The following is a 17,213-nucleotide window of genomic DNA, read 5'->3' on the forward strand; positions in this document are numbered from 1 at the left end:
CTAGAAGCTTTGGGGAAATGACTCAGTATTACCAAACAGGGCTCTCCAAATCTTGAACAAACACAGGTTTGTTCAACTCGTCCCAGGGTGACACAAATCACAGAGCCTGAAGAACTGCTTACGGGGTGGCAGTGATGCGGAGACAGTCACGTGCTATAAATACCCTCATGGAATAAAGATCTTCATTTACTTTTCCATGATCTTTGCTAACTCAGAGGAAATGGTTTTCATCTCTATTTTCACCACAGCAGAAAGTTGACATCTCATGTCACCTTGGATTCCTTCTCTAAGGCGTTTCATGCCTGGTGTTTGGCCTCCATCTGTAGTATGCTAAGTACTACCCTTATTTCCCTGACACACTGTCCTGCACCTCTAAAGTCAGAGTGCCTTGTGGCCAGGTCCTGGGCTTCCTACTTTTCTCTCCTCCCATAGCTTTTCATTATCTTTTACAAACCAGTTGCACCTACTTTTATTTCTCTAGTCTTTGTATCTCCAGTCAGATGTCCAATAGAAGTCTCCCATGTAACAGAGCTGCAAAGAATTCTCAGTTCCTACCTTCACCTCAAACCCATTCCTCCCCTCCACCGTGAATTCAATTCTCCACCTCATGACACTGTCGTCCACTCTGTTGTTCAAACTGTAACCTTTTTCCTGGCTTCTGACTTTCGTCTCATCTCCATATCTAATTCTTCAGCAAGTCTGGAGGTTCTGCTTCTAAAACATCTCAAATCTACCCTCTTTACTTCCTGTCACTGCCAATATTCAGCTACTAATCGCTTATCTCAACTACTCTAATTTGGTCTTCTTGCTTCCCTGTCTCCAGGAGCCAGGTTGATAACTTTAAAACATAAATAATATTGATATCCTGCAGTCTTTCAATGTTTTCCAGTTGTACTTTACCATGGTCTACAGGACTTGCATTACCAGCCCCCACCTACCTCTAGATCACCTCCTAGATCTCTTTTAACTTGCAGCCCTGCAGGTATGTTGACCTTCTTCCCATTTCTTGACCACACCAAGGTGAACCCATTTGGGGTTTCCCTGGATGCTCCCCAGCTTTTTCATGAGGGGCCTTCCTCATTAGTCAGTGTTAACCTCCTCAGTAATTCTTCCATGACCACCTTAGAGTAGTTATCCCTTACTATGCCAGTCAGTCTCTATCAAAACATCCTGCTGTATTTTTTAAACTTATAGCACATATAATCATCTACAATTATTTTCCAATTATTTATTTATCTATTCATTGTCTGCTTCCCCCTGGAGAGAGACATTTCCACGTGGGCAGGGGACATTTCTCATTCAGAGCTGTATCTTCAGATCTAAGACTCATCTCTTACTGAAATAGTAGTAGAAGTTGCCTGGGCAATTTTCTCTCTGCCAGACTATGGAATAATAGGAAAAGACATAAAATTATAACATTTTAGTTTTAATTTTTGTTTTAAAAATAGTGTAGTGAATGGGTCCAGAATTAAGGTTCTAAATCAGAATCAGACTAGCACACAGTAGGTGTTCAATAAAAGTTTGCTGATTATTGAATGCACAATTGCTTGATTATGGTAACACAGGAGGGAAATGCTGCCCTTTACTAACCTGAGGCTATAATTATGATCAAAGAACACTGCACTCATTTTAAACAGCATTCTAATTAAATGACAAATTCTGGCTTGCCTTTAAAATATACACTGCATTGTGTCATGACTTACTGGATCATTTATCACATCAGCTGGACATTGTGAAATGTCCACCGCTTGAATTCAAACAAAGAAGAATACAGTGCAGGGGAAATATGCTTTCCTGATAGTGACCAGCTGCCCTTACTGAACATTGCTGTTTGATTTTCATCACCTTCCATGTCTAGTGTCACTTCAGAATGCTGAGATAGCCAAGTACATGCCCTGATTAATGACCTCCATCTCCCCTTGAAAACAGTCCCTCCCAGTTAGTTACACTGGACCGAGGCACTCTTGGCTCCCAGCCAATGAGCTGGGAGCAAAGAGGGCTGGTTGCTTTGAATGCCACCTTTCCTAAGCAGAGGTCCATGGTGAGGACACTAATCCCTCTTAGTGGCATTGCTTTTTCTCCTTCTTTTTCTCCTTACAAACAGTAATATATTATTTATTCTCAGCATCATTTGCAAAACGTTATCTGAAAGAAGCCTAAGATTTCCTTTTGCCTCCTAAGGAGGACTTCTAAATAGAGGCATTTTATAAACAGCTGCATGTTCTTTTGGAGAGGAAATTGGAGGAACTGGCTGGCTGAAAAAAATAAAACATGGAGCTGTATGAATGCCTTTTCTTCTGATAAATTGTGGGTAAACCTGAAGGAGCAGAGGAGACAGCAGTCCTTTTGTTATCTGAAAACTAAGCCCCCGCGGGCATGCAGTATGGCCTAGAGTGACTTCTCCAAATTGAAGTGGATATTCTCTAAGTTTGGGCTAAAAATAACAGCAAGAACAACAATATAAAATTAAAAACTGTCTTGATAAGTTGTAAGGAAGAGCCATTCATTTCCATTAGATTTCTCCTGATTAGGTCCGGTGGATCAGCTAAATTGGGCAACAGTGTCTTTTGCAGAAAGAATGCAAAATGAGTTCAAGTCAGATTCCACACAGGTTTGGAGGATGGACAACATACAGATCATAATGAATGAAGTAGACAAAGATTTCCTGAGGAGTCACAGCAGTTAAATCCTTTGGGCTCTGTTTTTTGTTTAAACTGGAAAGGGGGACGCAAGATGACTTACACCTGCAAGGGAGTTACGCTACATTATTTGTTCTTGAAATCCAGGGAAGCCAGAAGCTAATTTGAGCTTCGTTGAGGTTTCTGCACATATCAGGACTAAAACATCTAAGGTCATAGAAATTCAGTTTGGAAGGGCTTTGGGGATCTTCTACTCAGTTTATGGGTGAAGATACAGATCCAGGAAGTTTCTGTCCCAAAGCTAGGTGTCAAGTCAATTTTAGGTTTGCAGCATTTTCCTTTTAATCTCTTCTCTGTCTACCTCTCTCTTCTTCTTTAACTCAGAAATTCTAAACCTGTTTAAAACTATAGTGGTCAGAATAACAGCTTTGGAAAGGATGCCAGCGAGACTTCATGCCATAGTTGGAAACACATCAAATGAAAACAAAGCTCAACAGACAAGACTTCCATGTAGACAAATTTTCATGAGAGTTTCTGTTTCAGGTATTAAGGGATTCCTTTATTTTTTGGAGGTTTCCAAATAAAGAATGAAAACAAACTTTGGTATGATTCGACAATAGTGGTTTCAGTTGATTTTAATTTCTATTGACCAGTTAACTATATATCATCCTGTTCCTCAAACCCCAACCACACCATCCCCAAGGTCAAATGCCACCCATGTGCTTTCTGCCTCTGTGTACTCAAAGAGAAGCTGGAGACAATAAGGATTCAGGCATGTAGATATACTTGGTCTGGAATACTTGGACATTGGCATCTTGATTTGCAAGTTATTGGGAAAATACATCAGCTTGGGAATCAAATTACTTCATTGACCCTCTAAAGACACGATGACCCCCAAAACATACTCTAGGGCTTAGGCATACCATTATTGACACCAACTGAGAAAAATGAAACTCCTTTTTACATTAATTTATACTCTACCCTTTTCTTAAGAAAAAGAAAAAATAATAACTCTATGAGAAAATAAGCTCTTTGTACAAAAAAGTACTCTACTGAATTAATTGTGGTAGTGAACCTGGAAACTATCTTAATATCCAATAATAAAGTAGTAATTAAGAAAACTGTGGCACATAACCTGCATAAAGTATTATACAAGGATCAAAAATTATAATGGAACTGCAGCAATATAGAAATGCTTATTTAATAATTATATACTGAGTATCTCCTGTATTCCAGTACTACCCTAGGCAGTGGAAGTCAAGGAGTACTACAAATAGCTTGCAGGGTAGCAGAGGAATCAGAAATGAGCAAGGCATTTCAGGAAGAAAGGACAGTGAGGACAGAGGCCTAAAGATGTGTTCTGGGAGTTGAGAGCCATTCAGTATGGCTGAAAAGACAGGGTTGGGAAGGAGATGAAACTTGAGAGGAAGGGGCCAGAATGAGGGAGGCCTTGGGATTTATTCTGTAGATAAAAAGGTGTCATTATAGTTTTAGCAGGATAAAATACATGACTACTATAGCATTCATGCAATCATTTGATTGTTCATTTGTTAATTCAAGGATCAGGTGTTGAATGTGTATTCATTGTGCTACGCATAGGAAGATAAAGATGAATAAAACATGATCTCTACCTCTGAGAGGCTAAAAACCCGATGGTGGGACACTGATAGAAAGTCATTATAACACACTGTGATAAACACTTCAAAGGATCCATCATCTACAAGGCACACGGAAGCACAAAAATAAATGCTTTGATTGGGAGGGAGTGGATGAATGGTCCACGTAGTCCTATGTAGGGAAGGAAAATTTTTTCCCTCTACCCATCTTAGGTTTATTGATTGGGCTCTGCAAAGCAGACTGACAAAAGACAGATTAACAAGAAAAAAACAAACAGAAGTCTATGAGAGCATGCATTGCACGTGTGCATGGGAGTAGTCATGATGAGCAACTCGAAGGGGTGGTTAGAACTTGGGCTTCATAGCATCCTAACAAGAAAACAAGATTTTTAAAGAAGTGACAGACAAAGGAAAAAGACTTTGAGTTTCTAAAGACACGAGTTTCTAGGGCAGCAAATTGTGAGAAAGTAAATATATAGGGGAATTAATGGAAGATAAGGGCTAGTTAGCAAAGTCTGTTATGTAGATATCTCTGGGGTGATTAACTTCTGTCCTTCCCAGTAGAGAGGGGAGGGGAATACCTTTACAAATTTATGTCTTGCTTTCAAGGCAAATAGTGGGAGGGCAGAGAGTTTTTCTTGTATCTGTTTCTTCTCAAATGCCTTCAGCTCAAAATAATCCTTCTGTCAAAATGGCATATTTTGGGATGGCATGGTCTGCTACCTCTCACTTAACAGAGGACAAATATTAGTCATGAAAACAAAAGCATATTAAGAATTTCAACAGAGAAAATTTAATACAAGAAATTAGTTAATCAGGTCTTGGAGAACTGAAAATGCAAAAAGGGAACACTGAGGTTTCACAGAGATAGCAACTTCAGGAAGTAACTACCACCTCCTAGGTCTGAGCAAACAAAGGGAAGAGATTGGGGTTATAAGAATTCAGAAGCTAGGTGAGGTACCTCGCAGAGATGGGACCCAGACCTTAGAGGAGGAGATACGGCTGGCTGGCGCTGGTGTTTCTGAGGAAGGTAGGGTGAAGCTGGTTCTTCTAGGGGTGCTCAATGAAACTGGAGATGGAAACAACTGCTGTTGTCAGGATGAAGGCTCATTGCTGGCTGACTTCACAGGAACAGCAAGCAAATAGGAAAGAACAAGCCCCTTCAACCTCCTGACTCCTTCCGGTCTCCCTGTAGCGGCCCCTATTGACAGAAACCAAAAGGAATTCCGCTGGCTAAGAAAAGGCTAATTTGCTTCGTCCCAACCCCAGCATCACAAAAGAGGGTAGGGAAAGGTGAGTTTGACACTGACAGAAAATTGCCTAATCTCCAGTTTAAGAGTTTATCTTAGAAAATGAGGAGGCAGCCTTAAAGGGAGGGTATTTCAGGTAAAAGTAAACTGCTTTTGCAAAGGCATGATGCCATCAAAGTGCTCTATACTCTTGGGAATTTCAAGGATGAAATCAGTTGTAGTTGGAATGCAAAATGTATTGGTAGAGCATTGGGCAGAGCAACTGGAATGATAGAAAGGGACCCTGTGGCCTGAAGGGCAGGGAATCCCATGCTAAGGAGAAGAGCCAAATATTATTTTTGAATATCGCTTATTGTATTTTTCAGTGTTTAGGTTTTTTTTCACCCTCCTTGCCATTAAGAGTAGACCTTAAATCTAAGACTTATTGTCCTAGGGAAGGGGAGTATTTGGTACAGCATAGAACAAAGAGGTCATAGCCTAGATTTTTGAATTTCAAAATAGTTTCTTAAGTCCCTAGGGAGACAAAATAGCCTGAGGGCAAGCCCTTCTGATTCGCAAAAATTTGGCTTTTTGAGACAGTAAAAGACTGACTCAAAATGACAAAAGCCTTACAAGAGCCAATAAATCAGTTTATTCCAAAGGGCCACAGAGTAGGAATACACAAGATAGGATATAAGGCAAGTTTCTGTCCTACAGGACAAAAAAGACTTTAGCATCTGAGAAGAGGAACCAACCACAAAGTCAGATTCAGATTCTATGTTCTCACTGTGTTCATTCCTCACCCCCACCTCTGGGTCAGACCTGGGCAGGGAGTGTGTGTGTGTGTATGTGTGTGTGTATGTGTGTATGTGAACTTCCTGGAGACATTCAGTGAGAAGTCCCAGAACAAAAAGTTTATTCCTCAGTTCCCCAGCTGCAGGCTGTTCAAACTTCCTGCTCCTTAGAGAAGCCCTGTGTTGACATGGGCCCACAATCATACTTTAGAATGGGTCTTGGATAGCGTGTTCCCAAACAATATGTATGGCTTTCTTGTTTTTTGAGCTTTACAAAAATGGTATCATATTCTATGTATGGAACTTGATTTTTCCTTACTGTTTCATGTAGCTGCAGTTCATTCTTAATTGCAATGCATTTACGCTTAAATGTAATGCATTATGAGAATATCCTATAATTTATTAATCCATTTTCGGGTCCATGGATATCTGTGTTGTTTCTCATTTTTACTGTTATGAACAGTGAGGTAATGAACACGGCACCCACTTCATTAGCATATACATCAGGGATGGAATTGCTGGGCTACGAGGTTGTGCAATTTTATAAAACAATGCTAATAGTTTTTCAAGTTGGTTGTATCGATTTGAATTTGCAGCAGTATTTTTAAGAAATTCTGTTGACTGTATCCTTTCCAATACCTGGTATTGCCTGACTTCCTATTTTGTCAATCTAGCAGATGTAAAATATTTTCCAATTATCATCTTAATTTCTATTTTTCAAATTATTTAAAAGGCTGGACATCTTTTCCTATGTCTATTTGCCATTGAGGATTTTTCTACTGTGAAATTTCTTTGTATGTTCTTTGCTTTTTCTATCAAGTCACTTGTCTTTTAATATTGATTGGTAGGAGATCTTGAGATATCCTGGATGCTGATCCTTTGTTGGTTATATTGTAGTTGTTGCAAACATCTCCTATTCTAGTTTGTGGTTTAGAGTTTTTACTTTCTAAATGGTGTCTTTTGAGAAACAAATGTTCTTGGTTTTATTGTAGTCAAATATATCAGTATTTATTGCTTAGAACTTTATATATCTTAATTTAAGAAATTCTTCTTTACCCTAAGGTTACAAAATTTCAAAAAATTTTATCCTAGAAGTTAAAAAATTTTGCCTATTTTGTATTCTCAAACCACCTGTAGTCGGTATTTCGGACTGATGTGAGGTAGAGATTCAGTTTTGCTCTTTCCATATGGATAACCAGTCATTATACTCATTGAATAACCTGCCATGCACTGCCATGCATGTCCATATATCAATGTTCCATAACTATTTTAGATTTTTAACAAGTCTTGATATCTAATATGAAAAATCCTCCATTGTTCGTTAAGAGTAATTTGGTTATTCTTGTCCCTTTGCTTTTCTATATGCATTTTAGAATCAGTTTGTCAATTTTTAAGAAATATTCTATTTGAATTTTTACTGGAATTATATTGAATCCCTCAACCTCAACCCACTCTATTCTGGCTTCAATCTCTAGGACTCCACTAAAATTGATTTTGTCAAAATCACCAAAAATCTCCACATTGCCAAATCAAATGGATTTTTCTTCATTCTCATTTTACTTGACTTGTTAACAGCATTCATAAGAACATTCTCCTTTTTGACTCAGCTTATGCTCTGGACTTCAGAAACATCACATTGTCCTCATTTTCTTCCTAAACCACTGAACTAGTCTCAGTGTTTACAGCTGGCTCTTTCTCCTCTGCCTGAAATCTGGAAGTTGGACTGTCGCAGGGCCTAATTTTCAATTCTCTCTCCTTAATTGTCTTCTGGCTTTAAGTGTTCCTATGTGTTGGTATCTCCCAGATCTATAACTGACCCAAGCTTCAGACTTGTGTATCCAATTACACAACTGACATTTCCAGTTGAATTCCAAATAGACACTGCAAACTAAATGTACATAAACGACCTCTTGAATTCTGTCCTAAATATGATTCTCTCTCATATGCCCAATTGCTTAACTTGAAAAATCAGGATCTCAGTCACTCTAGATTATTCCCTTCCCCTTATCCTTTGCATCTAATCCATTGGCAAGTTTATAAGTGCTACTTCCAAAATACATCTTGAATCCATCTACTTTACTCCATTGCCATCGCCATCATCCGAGTCTAAGCCACCATCCTTTCTTGCTTTGCCTACTACAAGAACCTACTAATGGGTCTCTCTCCTCCTGTTCTTGCCTCTCCATAATTGACTCTCCACTAAGCAACCAAAGTAACATAGAGTTAGGACAGAACATGTGCTGCCTCTGGTTAAAATCTTCAAAGGCTTCTTGTTGCACTTAGAATAAAATCTTAAACTCCTCACTATAGTCCACAGACCTTACAAAGCAAACTCCTGCCTACCTCTTGGGTCTCTGCTCATTAATCCCATGGGAATTAATCCCACTGGCCTCCTTTTGCTTCTTCAATTATGATAAGCTGTCTCCCACATCAGGGCTTTAGCAGGTGCTGCCCCTGGTGCCTTCAGCTCACTGGATGGCTCATACTTCCTTATCATTCTTCTATCAGTTCAAATATCCTTAGGGGGAACTTCCCTGACTCCAAAAGGTCTGGAATTATTTTGTTTTTTTATTGGTTTACATATTTATTCCTAACTGGAATTAAGTTCTTTGAGGACTGGGGTCTTAGGCTGTCTTGTTCATCACTGTGTCCCAGCACCTGGAACAGTGCTTGGCATGTGGAAAGTGTTCAATGAGTATTTACTGAATGGATAAAAATGTCTCCCAGAGGGACTGTGTGGTGGGATAAGGAAAGAGGACAGATGACTGAGGCTTGTTAAGCATCTCTTTTTTTCAACCAGTATGCAAAAAAAGGACAGGCAAATGGACTTGGTATAGAAAGGAACAAAGAAAAATACAAACAACTGATGAGTGTTAATGGTATTTCCTTCCTTCTGCTATTATGCTATATGTAATAAATTCAAATTAGTGGAGCAAATCATCTTATCTGAATTTATATTGTTTCATAATAAAATGGGCCATTGTCAGCTTATGAAAACAATTTATATTTATAATTTGGGAAGAAGAAATTAAATTTACAAGAAGGTATTCATCAAGTTATCTTTTTTAACCTTGTTTGACAATCCATTTATGTCTAAAATACTGAACTTACACATTTGTTTTAAAATCTTAAATAACACTTTATTGCTAAGAATGTAGTTCTTTAATGCATATTTTTTGTGTCTAATCTATTTTGGAGAAGGAGAGGTTTAGACAACTCTCAATATATTATTTTTCTCTCAGCTTTAATTATTGTCTTAGTAAAATTTTAGTTGAATGTATAACTGAAAGTACTATGGGTGATACAACACTTGGTTTAACAAACAGAATATGCTGAAATAGTCAGTAAATGATAATAAATAGCTACTTGTATTTATTTTTTTACTTTTAAAAAAAATTCTTTTTAATTCTTATTTTTCTGCTTTTTTTTTGAGGGGGGAAGTAATCAGGTTTGTTTGTTTGTTTGTTTATTTATTTATTTATTTAATTTATTTATTTTAATGAAGGTACTGGTGATTGAACTCAGGACCTCGTGCATGCTAAACAAGTACTTTATCACTGAGCTATAACTTCCCCCTCCTTCTGACTTATGTACTTAACAAATTTATACATAATGCCTAGTATGTGCCTGGCACTGTTCTTTAAAACATGAACATGTTTAATTCAATTCTTATAAAAACCCTACAGCTATTATTGCCCCATTTTATATATGTGGAAACTGATACACGGAGGTTAAATACCATTCCAAGCTCACATAACTAGTAGTAGGTGCCAAAGTTGATATTAAAATCCAGGCAGTTCTTGGTACTGACTATTCACTGTAACTGGATGTGATAGTGACTGAAAGTTGGTTATGTAAATGAAAATATGTTTTCTTTGTCCAGTTGAAATAATTTTGTGATATGCTTGTTATATTGAATAGTTGCTTGTTCTAAAGTACAAGAAGAGCTAGTAAGACAGGCAGGCTGCTGAAGTATCATTTAGCACACATGGTATTCTGAAAGATATCACTAGTATTTCTATGGTTAGGTTCACTATGGACCATTTTTTATTGATTTTTTAGTATGGGGGAGGCAATTAAATTAATTAACTAATTAAACTTATTTTTAATAGACCTACTGGGGATTGAACCCAGGACCTTGTGAATGCTAAGCATGCACTCTACCACTGAGCTGTACTCTCCTTGCCCCCACCAACTATGGACCATTTTGTGACTTGTGCAGTGTACAACTCCAGAGGGCATCACCCACATAGGTTCCATGAGAATGGCACCCCTTAGAGTTGTTCAGGGTATAACCATCTGTAGTGGCTCTGCCAGTGGCCTAAAGATTTATTGGCTATCTCAGAGTATGACTTCCAAGCAGGAGACCTTTCTGTCTACATAACTCATTTTTAGTTTTATATCCATCAAAATGTATTACTAAAAGAGTGTATTAAAATGCCACTCTGTGTCCTGGATAATTGTCATGTCTCTTCCATTTTCAGCTTACTAGAAAGAAAAAAATGCTTAAATCTTTAAACATCTCCATATATGGTACACTATAGAAATACTTCTTTTTTTCCCCTTTGTGCAATGTTATGATTTTAAATGCCTTTCTCAGTACTTTTGGAGATGGCAACAAATCTAAGCCAAGATTTCGTGAAAGGCCAAATCCATTTCATCGTCCACTTGCCTTTAGATAGTTCTGAGAACATCTTAATTAAATTCTCAATGTAGTTGACTGGCAATCAGCTTGTGTGGTACTCCTGGTCCACTGAACTTAACTCCAAAATGTGGGTGCTATCACTGCCAGTGACACTCCAGGCAGAGCCAGAGCAGTCATAGGTACATGGGACCTAAGCAGTCATCTGGCCTAATTTTTCCTTAGGCAGATGAAGAACCTGAGGCCAGGAAAGTTGACAGTAGTCCAGGCACACCCAGCTGGTTGGTGGCAGGAATGAGACTTGAATCTGAGATTCCAAACTCTTACTTTTTTGCTTTTTTCTGTTACACCTCACTATGCCCTGTACCCTTGTAGAAAACACAGACATTATCTTGTGTAAATACTTAAAAAAAACTATGTCTCAACTTTCTTGTCTGCCCTTGTCTACATTCACTGGGACAATCAGTACAGTTCTTTGAGCATTAAATGTGATCTACCCCATTTTAAGGAAGGAAAATCCATTCCTAGCTCAGAAATATAGACTGATGGCTTACTGGTCATCACACAGGAGTCAGGGTCCCACCATGAATTGTGTGAATTAATTGATCGATTAACTTCTATGGGTTTTCCCCAATTATGAAAGGAGAAGGCTGGACAATGTACCTGCCATGTACTCTCTAGCTCTTGTATTCCATGATTCTGTGAACTACCATTGTGATTCTCAGTTATCTTGTCCTTAAGGTGCATTTGGAACAGAACTCTCCTTTAATGTCTCCATTAAATGAGACCATGTTTTTTAGTAGCCTCGTCAGTCGTGCTACCTTATTTTTCACATGTTGCTTTCAGTGCTTAGTACCCTAACCCTCTTGTGTACTTTCCTTTTCTTCCAAATTGCCACTGAATATACAGTGACCTGTCATTCTGCTCTGGCTAGTCTAGTTTTACTTTTTATTTTGGTTTTGGTTGGAAAAGGATTGTTGCCAAAATGAGCAGAGAAGGAAATCTCCCAGGTGGACTCTTCAGTGTCCCGGGGACCTGTCAGGAGTTGCCAGGCTTAGGGGCACATGACTGATTAAACCAGGGGTTGAGCCTGGTCCACAGGGAACTCAAGGAGGGGGCTGCCTTGAGAACTGAGGCAAAATAGATGGTCAGGACTAGACAGTGACCAACGGACTCAAACAGATCCTCTCTCGGAGCCTTGAATGGAGACAAAAAGCAGACTACAGAAGACAGCAACAGAGACCCAGAGGCATGCCATTTGGAGTCTTGAAACAGAAGCACTGTGGTAGGAGAAGCCAAGAAGTGGGGAAAAGTTAGTCAGAAAGAACAGAAAATAAATGAAGACAGAGAGTGGCTGAGTCATAATAATAGTAGACTTACTAAAGCGAGGATAAACAAATAAGCCTGAGGCAACGTCCAGATGACTAGAGCTCTTGTATTATGAGTGTGTCAGAAGCCCTCACTGCACGCTGTACTCCGTGAGACCTGGCTGGCTAAAAGTTGCATTTGATAGCTCCGTGGTTCCCCCCATCTATCTATCTAATAATTTCCATCTCCTTAAGCATCCCAAATAGGCCTGTGCACTTTGCCACTTGGAAGAGCCTAAATAACACGGTGCCTTTGTTGACTCCACACACCAGGTTCTTGGAGGACCTGGGTGATGTGTCGTGCCGTCATACAGGAAGCTGAGTAAAGCTTTGAGATGTAGAGAACTACTTTGGGAGTGATTGAGCCCATGTTAGGCTGGCAAAAGAATATTTCTGTATAGGAGCAAGATGTATCCATAATAACTGGGCTGGAGCAGAGTGAAGCCTTGTGAGTAGGTGAAGGAAGAGCAGTCTATGTAGCAAGATTACCAGGAAGGGCCCCTATCCTAAATATTTTGCCTCCAATTTGCCACCACACAGCCTGAAATTCATACTGAGAGATTAACTTTTATAGTGGAAATCAAAATCTCTCCAAGTGCCCACTTATAAAGTGCTTATGTCCAGAGATAGGATTAACACTTAAAGTTATTATCAGTATTTCACATCTAAGTGTGCATTCATTCAGCAAGCCCATTCTGTGCCCTTTGTTGTCTTAAAAGGACTGAGAAAATAAAAGTGTTGATGGTGTCTGGAAGGTCAGGAGGGGATATTATCAAAAGATGAAGTACTACTGAAGGAAATCATGGTGACCAAGTGGACAAAATAAAGTCTGGCTAATTTTGGTGAAGGGCTGAAGAAAACATTAAGGATGAAGCCAGATGTCAAATACCTCCAGGCCTCATTCAAGGACAACTTTAAAGGATGATGTATGTTTAAAAAGTCTGAGCTGAGTCCGTTCTCTACTTCTTGTTTATTATACATAGAACTTGGAGTCTCTGGACCTTGGTTTTTCCATCTATAAAAATGGGACATAATAATAAAATATAATTGTTCAGAGGAAGGTAGTAAGGACCAACTGAGAGGATGGAGATCAAATGACTTTGATAGTTGCAAACTGCATCTGTTGCTAAGTAGTTCAATCTGGGAGCTGATGGAGAAGGCATTATCCTCAGGGTACCCCTTCCTGCTGCTCCCCAGGGAAAGGAACATGGATTGACTTGTCTTCTACCCAACATTACCGTGGTGGTTACTCATCACTCTGAGATATTTTTCCCTCATCCTGTTCTCAGCAGCAGTCACTCTTCTATTCATTATTGATCTTGCTCTTCTAAATTGGTTATGAAATTCACCTTAAAAGTAGCCCATTAGATTTTCTCTTTAGCCTCTTCTCTTTCTCTTATAAATGTTTTCTAACAGGTAGGTATGGCACTTCAGAAGCATTGTTTGCAAATTACAGAAAACTTGAATCAAGCTGGTTTAAACAACATGGGAGTTTAATGGCTTATATTACTAAATGGTCTAGAGATAAATCTTCAGGCAAAGCTGGATCAAGCAGTAAAGTGATGACAGCTGGGGCCTAGTTAATTTCAGTTTCTCTATTCTGCCCTCCATAGTATTTGCTTTATGTCAAGGCTAGTCTCCATTATGACCCCAATTGCATCAGTGTTCTTGTCCACCAGGAAAAAGAGGATGACTTTTCCCCAGCAAAAGCCTCAAGATTCACTTTCATTGGATAAGTTTAGGTTACATGCCCCTTTTGAACAAATCTCTGTGGCCAGGAGGGAGTCTGCACGGAATAATTTAACCTAAGTCACATCCTCTACTCCTGGGGCTAAAAGCAGATTAAGTTTTTCCAGAGCCTCATAAATTTCTGAACAGTTTCTGGGTTGACAAGGAAGTGAACAGGGAGAAATGGATGCTGAGGAGGCCACTAACCAAAGCCCACTGTAACACGTTAGAAATACTCTACTTACATGAAAAGCTGCAGTGGCCAAATGCTTAAAGTTTTTCCATTTGAAAACTAGAGCACATGCTGTTTAAACCAAATTTGATGTGTCTAATGTGATACAAATTGACTTTCATCAGCAGGCATGAAGAACAACCATTAACCTTTGAAATCTGTGATTTTATAAAGCATTGAATTCTATATTCAATGCTCTCATGAGGGAAACTTTTTTGTTTATGCATTTTAGCCATTTTCAACATGATCTAAATTGAAACAGAGAATGTGTTTTTGCTTTTTTTTCCCATCTAGTGTAAAATCGAATAAGCAACAGCACACTGCAGGAAGTCAGTCTAGCCACAGCAAATCTGTACTTGTTTTTGTGAGAGAGGATGGGAAGAATGAATATTTGCCCTGTGGCATCAATTTCCTGTTTAATGTTCTCCAAGAGGCATTTGGAAAATGCCCAGCAACACAGATGTACGTAAATACCATGCATAACGTGTTTTCGTGAGTGGAAAGAGGAGTCTGTAAAATTATGACAAGGCTGATTTGCCCTCACCGCCTGGTAGTTGGTGAGTCACTCCACCTTTCACTTAATGGTTTGGAGGATGGATCATTCCAGAGTGTGGAATTTGAAAGACAAGCAGTATAGGAATAGCAAGGCATTTGGCTTCTTAGCTCAAGTTCTTACTCATTTAAGGCTACTTACATCCCAAAGTTGGCTGGAGCCTGTTGGAGATTGTCTTCAGACTGCCTGTAAGAAATATATATATATCAATCATGACAGTTTTCGAAAAAAACAAACAAATGAAATAAACACCCCAAATAGAATCCCATCTGTAAGATCTGCAGACACAAATTGTTTTCAAACCACAGAAAAACGTATGCACATACCACATAGTATCGCTCAAGGTGTGGGCAGATGTGTTCTCAGTTCTGTAGAGTCATATTACCCCAGACCACTCACATACCATTTTTGGACAACTTATTTGAAAGGTCATGGCTTGGTTGGCGAACCAAACTCTGATTTTGTTTCAGCAACTAGCCTCTAGGTCTACTACATAATTTAAGAACTTGACACAGAAGGAAAGATTCACACAGAAAGAATCCACCCTTTAACTTACCCTTTTGAGCCACTTCCTCACATAAGGCAAGATGAGAAATAATAGTTATGATCTATTAAGCATCTGCTTAGTTAGGTACTTAGGAAGGACTATGCAAGGAAGGCCTTTATATACTGCACTGGTAATCCTTCTTTTACCCCACTATTTGTTTCAAATCTCCCCATCCTATAGATGAGGAAACCAGGACTCACAGAAGATAAATTACAGCCAAGGTCACCCCAGTAACTAATGGAGCCAGCATTCAAACCCAGACCTGTCTGGCCCTGAAGTCCATGCTCTTTCCTCAAATTTATAAATTAATTTATGACTCATGGATAGGATTCAGAAGATTCACAAGAGCCTAAAATTGAATGCAAATTTATTAAGTATGTATATATATGCATTTTTCTGGGGGGAGAGTCTAAAACTTTTCTCAGATTTATCAGCTATATTTCTAAAGCCTTGCATAGTTTTGAACAGAGTAGGCACGTGATAAATATTTGTTCAGTGAACAGCATAGTTCCATGACACACACAAAAAGGATTAGTACCACTGCCTTTACTAATGCCTCTGTATTGCTATAGCTTGTCCCTTTACCTGTCCTACAGTTTAACAGATTTGAATTTCCAGTATAATCGGCTTTGTTTTGGATACATAAATTCACTTTTTTAAAAAGTTGAAAATGCAGAATTCAGTTGATGATCCATTTGAAACTATCTGATATCTACAGAACAAATTAAATATTTTTAGAGGCTATTGTCTAAGGAGATGTTTTTTCTTAAATAGAGTTTGCTAATGCAAAGGACTGGAAACTATTTCGATCACTATAGAATAGAAATATAAAGTGAGCCACAAAGGCAAACCACATTTGTGATTTTTAAACTTTCTGGTAGCCACAAAAACAGTAAAAAGAAACAGGTGAAGCTAAAAAAAAATCATATGTTTTAAGTAAGTCAATTTGTCCAAAACACTATCATTTCAACCTGAAAGCAATATGAAAAATCATTAATGAACTATTTTACTTTTTTTTTTTCATACTAAGTCTTGGAAATCCAGTGTGTATTTTTGCACTTACTTCAGACTGGCTTCATTTCTCATGCTCAGTGGCCACGCTGGCTCATGGCTGCTGTATTGGGCGGTGCACATGGAGACCCAGGTGGTTGAAAGACTTGGGTAATGTTGATGAAGCAGGGAAGAAAGCAGAGAGAGAATGCGGCAGGTTTGGGCATGTGGGGAGACACTTCGATAATCCAAGATATGGTGACGGTAGGCTAGGCCGCCAGCTCATATTGCCAAATTGTAGCTTTGCAGGTCATTATTAAGACAGGCTCTGGAAAACTGTAAAATTCAGCATTCAGCAGAAGTCTTTTCCTATTCCTGCAGTCACCTTCTTTTCTTGGTAACAGACGTGCAGATCCTGGGTGCACATTTAGGGGAAGATGTGATGCAGAGTGACTAAAGTAACGCCTAGTAATTACAATAATTTTGTTCTTTTAACCACACCTAAAGCAAAGGATCTGTGAGTTTTATAGTGCATAGCCTAGGCTGTCTCCACGTCCTGGAGTTGCATTCCTCCACTTGACAGATTCAGGAAGGAGGCTGCAGAGCCCTGAGGTCACAGTCTGCAAGAACAGACAAAGCCATAAAACAGCACAGGAAATTCTGTTCTGCACCCTGCCCAAGCTTCACTCACAGATCTTTCTTGTGCTTTTTGAGGCTGTTCTCAGGCTTTTCCACAGGGTGTGGTCCTAGTCTACTCCCCGGCCTGCCTTTCCTAAGGCTGAGATTGAGCTCATTAAAACACCTTCTGCTCCTAGGTAGACAGCTTGCGATCTAGACACACAGCTAGAAATACTTAGTTGATATAAAGCATCTTTT

At 39.0% G+C, this 17,213-nt stretch overlaps 1 long non-coding RNA gene across 1 annotated transcript; it reads right to left on the minus strand.

Annotated features, from left to right (window-relative positions):
• Positions 1 to 5,105: 5,105 nt before the first annotated feature.
• Positions 5,106 to 16,773, minus strand: LOC140696072 (uncharacterized). The gene is made up of 3 exons (XR_012072071.1): positions 16,411 to 16,773; positions 14,942 to 14,986; positions 5,106 to 5,456 (listed from the first exon to the last, which is right to left on the minus strand). It is a non-coding gene; the product is annotated as an uncharacterized lncRNA (long non-coding RNA).
• Between the last annotated feature and the right edge of the window lie 440 nt (positions 16,774 to 17,213).

Source organism: Vicugna pacos, chromosome 1 (genome assembly GCF_048564905.1).
Source record: "Vicugna pacos chromosome 1, VicPac4, whole genome shotgun sequence".
NCBI lineage: Eukaryota > Metazoa > Chordata > Mammalia > Artiodactyla > Camelidae > Vicugna > Vicugna pacos.